Genomic DNA, 17,249 nt, shown 5'->3' with positions numbered 1-17,249 from the left:
TAGATAGGTTTTCTCTCTTATTAAGTTTTTAAAAACATATATTATTCTTATCGTGTAGATTTTTATTTTTATTGTTCATTTATGTAACATCCCTCACTATACTTGGAACAAAATATACATGATTAGAAATTTTTACCAAATTTACTAGTATGTAATATTCCCAAATAAATTATCCCATACTCCTTAACTGATAATCAAATAATATAATCATGGTCATTAGGTAGATTAACCTTAGAAAATGAATACAAAATATCATAACATAATAACCATTAATGCCACTTATTAATATAATGATTTCCACTATAAATTTGTATCAGTAACGATGTTCATTTAAATAGGTTTGTTAATAACACTTTGAGTTATTTAAGTTTTAACGTCATGCAAAGTAGTAACATCATGAAGATAACCGAATAGGAAAACACATAAATGGAAACTGATATACCCTAGAATACCTGAAAGGAAAAACCAGCAAATGTTTATTTTATTAGACGTTTCGTGAGGGAGTCCACCCCTCACTCAATGGCAAGCAAGGGATTCCATCCCTTGTCCATTCTTGATTTTTTATAAAAGAAACATAGTTTTTAATTCAAACATAATCAACTAGATACCATTAAATTAACATGATGTCATGTTTCTCAAACACGTTACCCCACTTTTCTTCAAGCACAATGTCTTCGTGGCATGGTCGTTTCCTGTAGTAAGTTACCCTTGGTAAACTGTATTTGATGATCTTCCACTCTGCATGTAATAATAATCATATATATTGACCTCATCACCTGAAATAATGTTAGTTATAATTTTTCTTTTGATCACTGCAAAAGAGGTTAGTTTAGAACTGTCACTCCATTCTTTGTGAAAGTCATGATTCTTTCCTGAAACATGATTGGATCATGACTATTAAAAAGCAAATGATTATGAACTTTTTCTTCACATATTAAATATCTACAGGTTCACATTTTTAGATCAAATCATTAATAATATTCTACGCATTATACCTCTTTTCAAGAAAACACTTTCTTGAACAAAGTCATCTTCATACATAATATTTACTTTTACATGTGTCATCAAGTACCAAAATCACAATTATTCAACACCTACAACACCTTAATTACTATCTGCAAAATCATACTTATAATGAATTTAATAAAAAATACTCAACACAACCATAGTTTTGTTTTGTCGAGTTACCATTCTTGTTGTAGAACTATGGTTAACAATCCACTGGTTTCTTCTACTACATAACCAATATTGCTATTATTATTGCAATAACATAGGTTAGTAATATAAGATATTGTCAGTATTGTTGTCTTTAATCGTGAAACATAATACCAATGCACATAGTTATACGTGCACGGTTGTTTTCCCATATTTCAAATGAAATAAATAAATGCACACAATTATTGAATAATGTCTATATATCTACATTTCACATGATTAAGTAAATGTATAAAGATTATAAAGATATGCCTATTCAATCATAGTTCACATGCTTTAAATAAATGCTTAAATACTATAAAAGCATGCATCTTTTTCCATATTTCAAATATTGCAAGTAAATGCATTATAGTTATAAAATGGCAAATGCATTTACAGAGACAACATTTATAAAACTGAAAAACCATTTCGGCCAAACATTATAAATAAACTAGGTTGAAACATTATTTTTGCACTCACATTCCTCATTTGGGCTAAATTTTTTAACTATTTTGGGCTAAATTTTTAAAGTGAGTGTTTTGGGATAAATTTTTAAAGTGAGTTTTTTGGGATAAATTTTTAAAGTGAGCTTTTTGGAATTTTTAAAGTAAGTCTTTTGGGCTGAATTTTGTAAGTGAGTTTTTTGGGTTGAATTTTAAAAGTGAATTTTTTGTGTTGACTTTTGAAATTAAGTCTTTGGGCTGGATTTTGAAAGTGAGTTTTTTGGGTTGAATTTAGAAAGAGAATATCTTTTGGTGGATTTTGAAAATGAGATTTTTTTTTATTGGATTTTTTTTTTTTTTTTTTTTTTTTTTTAAATATACATAGATTGAATTATCATGGAAAATCAAAGAAATTACAAGAGAAAATATGATCGAATAAGAGACATTGATGTTTGTATAGAATACTTGAGAAACTATTACAAAAGAAAGATGGAAAAATGCTTAAATATTGAAAGGAAAAATAAATCTGAGTAGGAAGTTGAAGTAGGTATGTAAATGTAAATATTATAAATGATATCTAAATTTAAGAATGTATTGTGAAATTTAATTTTTATTTGATGAACTAATTTGAAAAATATTTTGCAATGTAAACAGAGAGAGACTTTCCTCATAACGTTGAGGATGAGATTGAAAATGTAGAAAGAGAAAGTGAAAAAGATAATGAACCAATGATTGAAGATGTTGAAAGATATTCAAGTGAAGAAGTTGAATCACCATTAGGTATGTATATATATGTCGTGTGTATTATTGAAATTATACATATTTTTTAGTTTTAATTTCATTCAAACTCTATTTTTTAATTTAATTATTTAATGTATATTTATAGCCATTTAGATTAAATTCTCATATGTATATATGAAATCAATATCAATAACGAGATGTTAGAAAATGTGGACACTAGCACATATGGAGATAGAAAAAATATGACCATGTTATACGATATCATGTTAAGCTCATTACTAATAAGTTTTTCAAAGATGAAAATGTGATAGTTCAAGCTCATATTATGGGAGGTCTCTTAACATCAAAGAAATTAAAAGAAGTTATAACATTATTGGTATTCAAAAATCAACCAAAGATAAAAAGGTGAAGAAAAATGTGATTGAAAATATAAATAATGCTCTAAAATCAATTAGAATATCTAGAAAGAAAATTTGTCTAGATGCACATAGAGAAATACAAATGGCAGTGGTTTCATCAAGTACTAAAGAAAAACGTTTGCTAAAATCTATGGGAAAAACATTAGGAACCTCACAAAAAACATTACACAAACATAAGGAAATTTCAATTGCAAATAGATGAAAATGATGAGCTCGCTTATTGGACAATTATTTGTAGGCAACAATACAAAGATAGACATGGAAAGGATGTTAAAAGAACAATATATGAATATTGGATGAAAAATTCACATGTTTCACCAAAAGTAAGGGATGTGATGCAGCGAAGAATAGCATGAAACCAATATACAAAACATATCTTTGACACCACTCAGATAGAGTTGCTCAATAAGTTCATAGAAGAGAATCATGGAATTAATGTCTCAATCAGTACTTTTGTGCAACAAAAACCATGGTTTGTTAAACCTATCGATGTACATGACACTTGTTGTTCTCGTTATCATGTGGAATTTCAATTATATTGTGACACCTTCCTTTATTTTGGTAAAACATTTTGGAAAAATTCACATCCTCCTCCCACTATCCATGATTTCATATCTAAAATTCTATGTGGAAGAGAAAATCATGAATTATTTTACCAAAAGAAATGTGTTGGTGGTAAAAAATGTGATCATTGTGGAAATTTGACTTTATTTCACAACAAATATCCTACTTATATAAATAATCAAGCATTGTCCAACATAAAGGTGAAATGGAAGAGATATGAATATACATCAATTGGTTCAAGTAGTAGTACAAGTGCTAGAATTATTGATTTACAAGAAGAAGAAATTTTTGTGGTAAATTTTTTGAAGAGGTTTGAGACATAAATTTATAGATACACCAAGAATCTTCTTAGAACTCGATGGCAAGACCTGCAATTCAAAAAATCCCGTGAAAATTTTCCACCAGGGACCATTTTGTCAATAATTGATTTTGGAGAAAATTACACATTTGTTGCAAAAAATGAAATACAAAGTGAATATTATCATTCTAACCAATTCTCTATGATTTTCCATGTTCTATATATACATTCTGAACAAAATTTTGATCATATAGAAAGCACCAGTGAGAATCGACATGTTATTAAAGAATACCACTTTTATATCAGTGATGATCGTACACATGATACACATTTTGTACAAAATTGCTTGGATAATATTTATGACTCATTGAAATGTTGTGGAATAAAAATTAATAAACATTGGATATGGTCAGATGGATGCGCAAGTCAATTCAAATCTTCACGACCATTCTTTTGGCTATGTCGTCTTCATATGAAAACCAACATTAAACAATGTTTGAATTTCTTTGATACCGGTCATGGAAAAGGAGAACATGATGGTGCAGGGGCATGTATAAAATGAGCACTTCGAAGATATCAAATGGACTTCTCTGTAAACCGACTTGTATCAGTTGAACAAGTTGTTCAACGGTGCATTGTTGCACTAAGCCATGAGACTAACCCATCAACGGAGGTACGCAGGTATGTACATGTATACATTAACTTGTATATATTTTTAATGTATGATATCTTTTCGTAATTTTCTAATCTTAAGCACTTATAAATTATATATTTTAAATAATACCACGATGATTATCTTTGATATATAAATATTATTTTAAATAACATATTTCAATTCTTGTTTGAATTTACTATAGTTGTTTTGGCATATTGGAGTCCAAGATGTAGATAGATCGATTACATATGAAGTTGAAACAGTAAAAGGAACTCGAAAATTGCATTCAATTAAAACAAAGGAGTATTGAAATGTGTTTGAATTTTGTAAAAGAAAAGAATATTTTTTTTGTCATGTTTTCATAGAGGACACACAATTCAATGATGTTTGTGAAAAAAATATGTATGTAAAAGTTTAGACACATATATAACTAAATACAAAGTGGAAAATGTCAGTTGTAAGCTTTGAATAGATGGAATCATAGGAGATGATAGTGTCATCTGAAGGTGATCGAGTTTATGATCTTAAGGTAAAATTTAAATTTCTTTCAAAAGATATATATATATATATATATATATATATATATATATGTATATATATATATATATATATATGTATATATGTATATATATATATATATATATATATATATATATATGTATATGTATATATGTATATATACTATATATGTATATATATATATATATATATACATATATATATATATATACATATACATATATATATATATATATATATATGTATATATATATATATACATATATATATATATATATATATATATATATATATGTATATACATATATCTATATATATATATATATATATATATATATATATATATATATATATATTTTATGTTTTTAAATTAATTCTGTATAAGTATCTAGATAATAGTTAAAATATAGATCTAAATAGATAATAAAATCAAGTCCATGATGATAAATAATTTCTTGATAATTATGATCTCAATTTACACTTGTTTTATTGTGAAGAAGATGTTTTTGTTGTAGTTTCATTGATTAACAACATACAAAATGTCAAGTTATATTTGATGTGATGCACTGAACGAAAGATGAAGTTATTGGAAGACTATGATTATAACGGTTTTATATATGAAAGAGGGTCTATTATACTGAAAGGTTATTTTTTCCAAGAAATGCATCAAAATAAGAGTAACGTTTACTTTCAAGACTATCAACCTGATGCCACAAGTTGTCAATATAGTCATTTGGTGTGTGCAGCGAGCATACATTTGATAGAAGTTCCATAAATAAAAAATTGAAAGTTAAAAAATGGAGAATGTCAAAAGATGACCATGAATGGATCATTGAGAATGGCATTCCATTAGAATTTTTTTAATTGAACTACCCAATAATTTCTTCTCCTTGTATTCATGTTTGAGAACATAGAGTTCAAGTACATTGTTAGCCTTTCCTTTTGAGCACTCTTAAGTTGTCCATTCTAGCTAGTACTAAGTATTACAAAATTGTTTTCATTAATATGGAATGACTTTATTGTTAAGTTAAAAAGAAATTCAAATATCTCCCAAACACTACTATAATGTAAAGATGTAGCATATCACAATTTTCTTGTTTGTTGTTGATTGTGCAACTATCATGTTTTCATTGTATTTTTCTTTTTTATGGACCATCATTTTATCTTTTCAAATAATTTTATTGCTATCTTAGTACAATGTTTTATAAAGCAATTTTATAGTATGTTTGCATGAAGGACTTTATATTAAAAGTTAACTATCAACCGACATCCATAGCAGCCTTTCCATACATCAATGCAAAATGTATACCATATTTTATAATGCAATTTTGAAGTTATGATTGTTTATACATATACAACATTATAAGATTCATTCAAATGCAAAGTGTACCATGTTTTGTAATTTGTAATTTTGCTAAATATTCATTAAATAACTTGAAAAAATATCTTTAAACAAAACCTAAGAATCATATACTAACATTACAAGAATGATCATGCAAAATGTACCAACTAAATGTAAATTTAATTTCATATCTACATATTCATGAAATTAAATACATGTAAAACCTTTTTAAGCATCAAACCAAGCATCCTGAAAATTATGCCATGTTTTATAATGCAATTTTACAGTATGTTTGCATGAACAACTTTATATTAAAAGTTAACTATCAATCGACATCCATAGTAGCCTTTCCATACATGAATGCGAAATGTATACCATATTTTATAATGCAATTTTAGGTTATGATTGTTTTGGACATCTACGTCAAATTATAAGATTCATTAAAATGAAAAATGTACCATGTTTTCTAATTTGAAATTTTACTAGAATCATTTCAAATAACTTGACAAAACAAATTTAAAAAAAACCTAAGAATCATCTACTAACATTATAAGAATGATCATGCAAAATGTACCAACTAAATCAAAATTTACTTTCATTGCTACATATTCATGAACTTGAATATGTAAAACCTTAGATAAGCATCAAATCATGCAAATTGTAAGTTGTTTTATAATGCAATTTTATAGTATGTTTACATGAACAACTTTATATTAAAAGTTAACTATCAACCGACATCCATGGTAGTATTCGTATACATGAATGCAAAATGTATGCCATATTTTATAATGCAATTTTAAGTTATGATTATTTTATACATCTACATCAAATTATAAGATTCATTCAAATGCAAAATGTACCATGTTTTGTAATTTGCAATATTACTAGATTTATTTCAAATAACTTGACAAAACAAATTTAAAAAAAAACCTAAGAATCATCTACTAACATTATAAGAATGATGATGCAAATGTACCAACTAAATCAAAATTTACTTTCATTGCTACATATTCATGAACTTGAATATATAAATCCTTTAAGCATCGAGCCATGCATCATGAAAAGTTTACCATGTTTCATAATGCAAAATTATAAGAATCATCATACAAAATGTACATAAACTCTAAAATTAGCATGTATTAAATCCTAATAGAGAGTTTTATTTAAAATATGTCCAAAATTTATATCATTGTAAAATTAAATATATAATAAAAAGATTTCAAATAAAAATATGCATCAAAGAGATCAATTCATAATAAAGAGTTTTACTTTAAATATGTCCAAAATTTATTTCATGATAAAAGTAAAAATAATATAAAAAGGTTGTCAAATAAAAAGTTGCATCAAAGAGAATCTCTCTAAAATATATGATCTATCAACATCCTGGTTATCTCATCTTAATCATGGGTGTTGTGCACAACATGTGTAATTGCATATATACATAAGATTTTTTACTTTAAAATTAAATTTTAATGTTTTAAAATTAAATGAGAATGTAATCATCAAAACAAAATTATAAAATGTTTCAAATTCCATGCAATACCTCCTGGTGTTCCCCTCCATTGTGCCCTCATGGTGTTCGCCATGCATCGTGTCTTATGGCTCAATTGTAAAATACATGTACATGTATATATATTAAAAATTTAAAATTTCATATGAAAATGCATAAACTCGGAATATTAAAAAAAACAAGTATCCACTTCCTCAAATTTTCTAGACGATTCAATCCTTGTAACTGACTCAAATTTCAAATTCTATGCAATACCTCGTGGTGTCCCCCTGCATTTATCCCTCATGGATGCCCTATACAATACATGTACATATATATGAATAATTTAAAATTGCACTTGAAAATGCATAAACTCGTAATATTAGAAAATTGTTAAAAAAAATATTTCAAATTGTTTAGATGATCTTATCCCCATTGCTAACTCCATCTCTAATGTCCCTGGATAATGGAAACTATCTCCATAGTCCTAAAATTCGAAAATTATAAAACTATAAGATAGAGATCTCATTTTTTAATGAAACTTGCAGCTTCAATTTATAACAAAACAAAGGTGAAATAATCAATACTTGTGACAAGAAAATATTTGAAACATGTCCCAATATGGAGGAAAAGGGTGGTGCTATGTCGAAAAATACAGACGGAATCATAATTTGTTAACATTTAGTTATATATACATAATTATTTCTTTTAAAAATATGTCCTCACGATACTGATATAATAAAAGTAGAATAATAGTATCAACATGAACTTTTCGAAAAAATCTAGTATCTCTCAACATATCTTGATAGGACCATGAACCTAGGATCGTCATATTATCAAACTTTTCATTCAACAAATGATTTAACTACAAATAGTGAACATAAGATATATTTGTGTTGGATTATATCTGGAAAAAATAACAAAATGTATGTGAATCGACGTTAAAACATACATTACATTACATTAAAATATACACCCCAAGCATTAACACATATCGATCCCACACCCTCTTCCTCATGACCAATTAGGTCTTGCCAGCCATCATGACAACCCTTTGCCTATGCTTTAAGCTCCTCAATATTCATATTATCTATCTCCTCATATGTTTTCTATACATAATTAGCGTGTGCATCAGCTCGTGTGCTTTGTTGATTTAAACCGACATCAATTCAAGTCAATGCATTCTAGATATTGTCTATAATGACATCACTTCCTTCTCGACCAATTTGAGACGTTGCATCCATCTCCAACCACAAAGTTTCCGGACAAGGAGGTTGGCGTACCAAAGGTGGCGGGGGGTGAGGCAATTAAGTATCCCGTAATGCACCCTTACATTCATATATCTGACCTCTCCCAGTACCATAAAATTCATATGGAAGATCATTATAATCAAGTCTCATACCCAAAAAGAATCCTGCATAAAATAATTTTGCAAAAGAAATTGGAACCTCGTCATTCCATGGCATCTTTCAATACACTGCAAGGAACCTATCATACAAATGGCTGGCTATTTCAAGTTGCTTGAAATATTGCACCTTGAGCATCTTTCTTTTTGGCCCTTATTTGAAATTAAACATAGATTTTGCATGTGCTTTTGTAACCCTTTTACTTACCTCGACCCATTTTTCGAGACCCATTACTGCTTCCTTTCTACGCCTCATCATATCTATAAAGAAATAGGTGGTTGGCCCAAGCTTCTTGTCAATAACAAGAAATAAGCTTAGAGAGTGCACAACTATTTCTAAGCTTTGTCAACTCTCTGCATGGAGATCCAAACTCCCAAGATCTTTCCTCAATTTTGAGTAATGACCTATGCACCTCTTTGACGTACATTGTTGGATGCTTTTTTCCCAAGCAAGCTCATTGACCTATGCAACTCATTGGTCTTCTTCTTGAATTTCCCTACTTCACTTTCATTTACTTCGAGCAACATTTTCACCCCCCTGCATCAACATAATTACATTAATATAAAAACATGTGAACAAATGTATTCATACACATGCAAGATAGCATGTACATGTTTATGTACATACAATTCATTTACATGTATAAATTTGTTTTGTCATATTTACTAAAATGATGAGGATCGTGATGATTTGATTGAGATTGTTGACTAACGGGAGAATTTTGACCACCCTCACGTGATGACATAGTGAGAGAAGCTTCTAAAAAAATAGAAAATCAATTCAGTATATATGTATGTACATATGATTCTACCTATTTATCATTTAAGTAAATTCACTTAGAAATATATATACCATACCACAATGATGTCAATGATGACCCTCCATTGATTGAGTAGATACTCTCTTTGACCTAGTTTGATATGCTCCTAAAAAAATGAAATTTATTATAAATTAATAAAGCTAAATTGAAAACAAATCAATTTCGTATGTATGTACATATGATTATATTCAAATATAATTTCAAAACTTTCACATAAACATATATATACAACGATCATCCTGTAATGAATGATGAACCACCCCTTGCTAATTCATTTCATAATCTCCTTGATCCATGACCTCCCCCTCTAGTAGATGCATGAGACTCAATTGATGCTCACCTCAAAGAATCAAGTGGCAAATTCTCATCCATCCAAATGTATATATATATATAAAGTTACCTCATGCATTTATAAATCTTTAAAATTTCTATTTAAAAAGATCAAGAATTCAGAAAATTGATGTAACTATGTGAGGGTTCCTCAAAATTATTTGGTGTAAACTCTTCATTTAAAATATATTCAAGACTAAAAACACAAATGTTGAAGTGCAAATTTTGAAAATTAAATACAAAATTTTCTAAAACATGTCAAGTTCACCAAGTTGTGTTTACATAGTGGGGGCACACTTAGTATATAATTGAAAAAACACATGGCCATTAAAAACAATACATTTATAAGTAAAAAAACACACACATATCAAAGATATCTTACAATGTCTATCAATAACTTTTGATGGAGAGTTTCTTAACACCAATTCATATTTCACACACAATATGAATTGCCATTGCCCCATACAATAGATCGCTAGACATCCTATTAAAATTTGCACAATGTTTATGCTAAACGATTGAAATTGACTAACAATGTTTTTTGCTTCTCCATGCAGCTGTTTTAACCTATCCTTTTTAACTTGGTACATGCCTTTCATCTGGTTGCACACAAGATTGGAATTGGTGAAGACTATAATTCCATTGGATCCATACTACCTAGTTATTCTTAAGCCTTCTATCAATGCAATATAATATGCTTCATTGTTTGTTGTTCTTCAAGGTAAATTCATTTTCCTTTGGAGGAATTTTTTCGTCACAATATTGCATAGCACATAAGTAGACACTGCTTTCCCTGGATTGGGATAACAAGGAACTTCTATGCATAATGTACATTGTTCAACGATGTTTAATGGGTTTTCTGATCCCTGTAAAAAACAAATTCAATAAAATGAATAATATATTTATTTATTGCAAATGCCTTATTTTATGGTAGAATGATAATAAATAAATATCTAATGTGATTGAATAATGGAATACTACAAGGATTTAGCCTGGTTTCAATATCCTCTTCTATGTTCTCCTTCAGAATTTATACATGTGATTGAAATTTTAAATTATGATTTTAGGAATTCGATCTATATAAAATCATTGTTTAAATTCATATGTGATAGATTATTTACACTGAGGGTGCATGCAAACATGTTAAAATTTATATTCCTCCATTTGGTACTCTATTAAATTTATGAGAAACAATTGCAATGACAAATATAATGATGATTTTGTCTCTTTCAATTACAAGATTATATTCTTATTGTAAAGGATGATTCCCACACTTCCTGGCCATATAATGAATTTATTGACATATATGAGAAGTTGTTTAACATCATATAGCATCCCAATCCATATGGTAATATTATGCATTTCAGGTTGCTTGTCTTTCCCTTTCTCTTTAGTAATTTTAATTGTAAACTTATTTTTAAAATTTCGATAAATAATTCTTCATACTATCCCTAACTTAATGACATTTCCCTCGAATGTCATACTATCCCTAACTTAATAATAATACTGAATCAGTATTATTATTAAGTTAGGGATAGTATGAATCAGTATGAATCAGTATTATCAGATCAATAATTTAATTTTCAAAACTTATTTGTATACACTACTTCAGTTCAGTGTACTAGCATGTATACACGATTGTACTTAATGCAACCAGCGTATATGCAGAGATCTTTTGATTTACCCAAATTATCATGTATTGAACTTTAATCAGTATATCAGGAATTCATTAGACAGTGTAGTAAAAACAGATTAAAGCATCACACATAAACAACACACATGAACACCAAGATATAAGGTGGAAACCCAATGTGGGTGCAAACCACCTACTGCAATCGTCTCTGTCTTCTTTTAGTAAGAATTTTTTTTTTACAGTTTTTATACTGGTGCAGTCTTATATCAGTACGTAGGCTTCTACCTGCAGAAGGCTACAACCTTCTCTCATTCTCCAGCTTCTACTGGAAGGGAGCTACAACCCCCTGGCTCTTGTACTAGCTGATGTGTTTACTAGTACGTAGGTGCCAACCTACAGAAGGCTACAACCTTCACCTTTTTCTTCCAGGGACCACGTTTCATAAATATTCAGACTGGATCCATCAACAACATCATATCAAATATGTCTGCATCAACCAATCACCTTTTGAACCAACCACAACCGAATCAATCAATCACTTTGACAACCTATCAATCTGATCATTCAGAACACTGTTATTAGAATACAGTAACCAGAACCCTAGCCGGAACCCAGAACACTGCAACATAAAATAGAAGAAACTAAAACATATTTTATAAGGTATACACTACTTCCATGTGTCGAACCTGTGTGCATACACTCTATCCTCAAAGCGAACCAGCGTACAGATCTGCAAATCAAATTTATGATGTATACGCTGCTTTGATATGCAGAACCAACATGTATACGCTCCTTTTCTAAAGTGAACCTGTGTGTAGATCTATAAATGATTATTTAAAAACTACAACTATTCCAGACTTCAATCATAACCAGATCATCATATTTACAGACTACAAAATGAGCCAGTTATTCAGATACATGATCAAATCACATAAAGATAATTCACTTCAAGCCTTGAGATCCTGATGCATCATTAGATCCTATCTTTCATCAAACGCTAAGGTTCTTCCTTGGTTCAGATCCAGCAATGCACCATAACCCAATAACCTACATGCTAGATCTCACAATTCATCAGATATTCAATGGTTGTGTATTCTGGCCTAATGATCTTCTCCTCCTTATACAGTTTTAGGCCTTTCTCAATACCATGGACCAAAACCACTTAGGACCAATACCTTGGATCAAATACCTAGGATCAATACCTCAGACCAAATACCATGGACCAATACCATGGATCAAAATACCATGGACCAAAAACTTCAGACCAAAAACTTAGTTTCCTAAGGTATACGCGCTTTCCTTTTTGTGAAAGTGCCTGTGTACGTTATACGCTCCTTTTGTTCTGTTAACCTGCGTGTATACACGGCTTGGTCAATGGTGAACCTGCGTATACCTCTCTTTCTTCATTCTGTGAAGAATGATATGTCATTATTTGTTGTTTACCTGCTATACTGTGATCTTTCATCTAAGTGAGTTGCCTTCTGAACTAATTCCTTGAAGCTGCCCTGCATTTCATCACATCTGTAAACACTATTGTCATGCATTCTGTCACATCTGATATATCTTCTGTAGATTCATCTAGTTACCATATACAAGTGAGTTGTTCTGCTATAAGTGGGTTGTCATCAAGTACAACACATACATCATAATGCCAACAATCTCCCCCTTTAGACTTGATGGCAACAACAACCACACCAAGTCACTCTCCCCCTTTGACATCAAAGGGAAAAGGGTCCTGCTCCCCCTGAGTGCATGCTAAATTTTCTAATATGAAGAAATTTGCTGATTGATCTCGCATGATCGAGTCCATGCTCCCCCTGAGCACAAGAAAGTTCTGCAAAACGATGTTCTAAAAGAAGAAAATGACTTTATACATACATCACAAATGACCTTCCTATCACCAATGACTCATACATACATCCATCTCCCAACCAAGTGGGGATATACCAAATTTGACTCATCCACCCAACTAAGTGGGGATATACCAATTATTTATACATGACAAAACAAAAACATTAAATCATCCATCCCATGCATAGTGGGGTTACAAATTAGGTCTTTTCATGACCTTTACATTAAAATATGTACATGACATATATAACAAAGACCAAATATCTTAAACAAGACCATGATAGTCATCAGCAACTATCATATGATTTGCACCATCAGTAGCATCTGTCAATCAACATCCAAACCAACAACCTATATATGTCCATCATTAGTTCCCAAACTATCATCAACCATGTTCTCCCCCTAAATCTGCTCCACCTATTCACTGTCAGATCTAATCAGTGCATATGTTAGTAAGAGATATCAAAACATCATCATCAATCAGATATACATAAAGTTATAAAAAACTTTATGAGAACCAATATATTTCCATATGTTATTAGCAAAGTGAAATCAACGTCAAACAGAGCAGATCATTGCCAGAACCATGGCAGACCCCTTTTTTTCTGAGTCTGGCCCACTGCTTTCCTTCAAACCAACATATATGCGATTGTGCCCACAGAAACCCGTGTATGTACGCGACTACACTTTATGAAACTCGCGTATAACAACCTTTCTTAGAAGAAAATAGGATTTAACAACACGATGATGTAGCAACTACTCCCAGTTTTTATTTGAGATATTCAAATGTCTCTCTAGGTAGTGGTTTAGTGAATATATCAGCAACTTGTTCTTTGGAGGGAACATATTCCAGTTTGACCTTTTGCTAAAGCACTTGTTCACGTAGAAAATGATATTTGATGGGTATGTGCTTGGTCTTGGAGTGCATGACTGGATTCTTTGAAATATTGATGGCACCTGTATTATCATATAAAATGGAGATAGGTAGAGTACATGTGATCTGAATGTCTTGCAAAGTTTGCATCATCCAAAGTAGTTGTGTGTAGCAAGATGCAGCGGCCACATATTCTTCTTCAGCTATAGATAATGCAATTTAACTTTATTTCTTGTTGAACCAAGACACTAACCTGGAACCCATATAGAATGCACCACCACTAGTGCTTTTTCTGTCATCGACAGTTCCTGCCCAATCTGCATCTGTATATGCATGAAGCGTAAGATCAACATCTCTAGGATACCATAAACCAAAGTTCTGTGTTCCTTGAAGATGTTTGAAAATCATTTTGACTGCCTGAAGGTGTGTTTCCTTAGGATTTGCTTGGAATCTTCCAACTATTCCCATTGCATGCATGATGTTTGGTCGGGTACTTGTTAGATAAAGCAGACTACCAATCATGTATCTATAAGTTGGTTGATGTACTGCTGTTGATTCATCATTTGAGCTAAGACTACATCCTGTTACCATTGGGGTACATATTGGTTTAGAATCTTCCATGCTGTACTTTTTTAGGATCTGTTTTAGATATTTTGTTTGTGAGAGAAAAATATCATTTTTATTCTGCTAAACATGTAGACCAAGAAATTAGGTGAGCTCACCAAGTAAGGACATTTCAAATTCTTGCTGCATTACTGAGGCAAAATTTTGACTCATGAATTCTTCATTGCTACCAAAAATGATATCATCAACATACACAACAATTATTAGCAATTTATCAGTGTCCATCTTTGTATATAGTTTGTTATCTGATGACCCCTTTGAAAAACCTTGTTGGTGGAGATATTTGTCGAGACGGTAATACCATGCTCTTGGAGCCTGTTTTAGACCATAGAGAGCTTTTCTGAGTTTGCATACAAGTTTTTCATCATTTCCAAGAATGAATCCTTCTGGTTGTTCAATATATACTTCTTCTTCTAAGTCTCCATTAAGAAAGGTAGATTTTACATCCATTCGGTATACTTTGAATTTCTGAAAACTAGAAAGAGCAAGAAACATTCTTATGGCTTCAAGTCTAGCAACAGGTGCAAAAGTTTCTTCAAAATCTATACCTTCTTGTTGAGCATATCCTTCGCAAACAAGCCTGGCCTTGTTTCTAATAACTTCTCCATTTTCGTTCAGCTTATTTTTGAATATCCATTTAGTTCCTATGATATTCTTATCATGAGGTCTAGGAACTAATTCCCAAGTATTATTCTTTTCAATTTGTTTAAGTTCTTCATTCATGGCCTTGACCCAACATTCATCTCTGCATGCTTCATTCACATTTTGAGGTTTAGTCGAAGATAGTAATGCTAGAGAGCTTGAGGTTTCGGCAATAATTCTTCTTGTCTGCATACTTGCCCCTTTTTCCCCCAAAATTTGAGTTTCTGGATTATTTTTCTGAACATACCTGGACGGAGACTTTTATTCTATCGTTATCTCTTCTTCTAGTGCTTCATTGGTTTCTTCTTCAGAATCTGTGTGATTTGATGTGGGAAAATGATCCTCATCTTCTTCATTGTCATGATCTTTAGTTTTTATCTGTTTTGGATTTTTGCATGCTTCATCAACTACAACATCAATACTTTCAATAATTTTCCTAAGTCTTTTGTTATAACATTTATATCCTTTACTTTGAGAAGAGTAGCCAAGAAGAATACCTTCATCTGTTCTAGGTTCAAACTTACCAATTTTTTCATCAGTCCTTTTGATGTAACATTTGCTTCCAAAAACTTTGAATTACTTTACCGTAGGAGTTTTACCATACCAGAGTTCATGCGGAGTTTGAGTGCTATTTACTCGAACATTTGCTTGGATGAGAATAGTGATGGCGGTGAATGCAGCTTCACCCCAGAAGGTTGCAGGAGTTCCATATTCATCTAGCATAGCACAAGCCATTTGTTGAAAAGTTCTATTCAACCTTTCTACCACTCCATTTTGCTAAGGAGTCCTTGCGGTGGAGAACTGCCTTTTTATTCCATGTTGTTCATAGAAGTCAAAGAATTCATCCAAGGTGAATTCCCCTCCTCGATCAGATTTGAGGCATTTGATTTTGCGATTTGATTCATTTTCAACCAAAGCTTTGAAGGCTTTGAACTTTTCAAATGCTTCATCTTTATGCTTTAGAAGACCTATCCAACACATTCTGGAAAAATCATTAATGAAAAATATAAAGTATTCTTCTCCACAAGGTGACTTTTCCCTTGATGGTCCACACAAATCAGTATGAACAAGTTCAAGAGGCTTACTAGCTAATCCTCCCTTTTCGATGAATTGAGATCTGGTTTTCTTACTAAATTGACATGATTTGCATATTGTATTTTCAGGAATGTTGATATCTAGAATATCTCGAAAACCCTGGAATCTGCATGCTTTTCTTATTTGAGAAAAGCTTAGATGTCCCAATCTTCTGTGCCATAGCCAGTTTTCATCATTTTTGCTTAGATAACACTATTGTTGTCCTCCCTTGAGTATGTATAGGTTTTTTGGATTTCTTGTCCCTTTAATCACGGTTTCTCCTGTATCAAGCTCACGAACAACACATCCATTTGATCGAAACACTACTTCA

The sequence above is a fragment of the Pinus tabuliformis genome, chromosome 3_1 (assembly GCF_031772625.1).
Source record: "Pinus tabuliformis cultivar Carrire ecotype Pingquan chromosome 3_1, CPIR1, whole genome shotgun sequence".
Lineage (NCBI taxonomy): Eukaryota > Viridiplantae > Streptophyta > Pinopsida > Pinales > Pinaceae > Pinus > Pinus tabuliformis.
Note: the sequence above shows the minus strand (reverse complement) of the source record.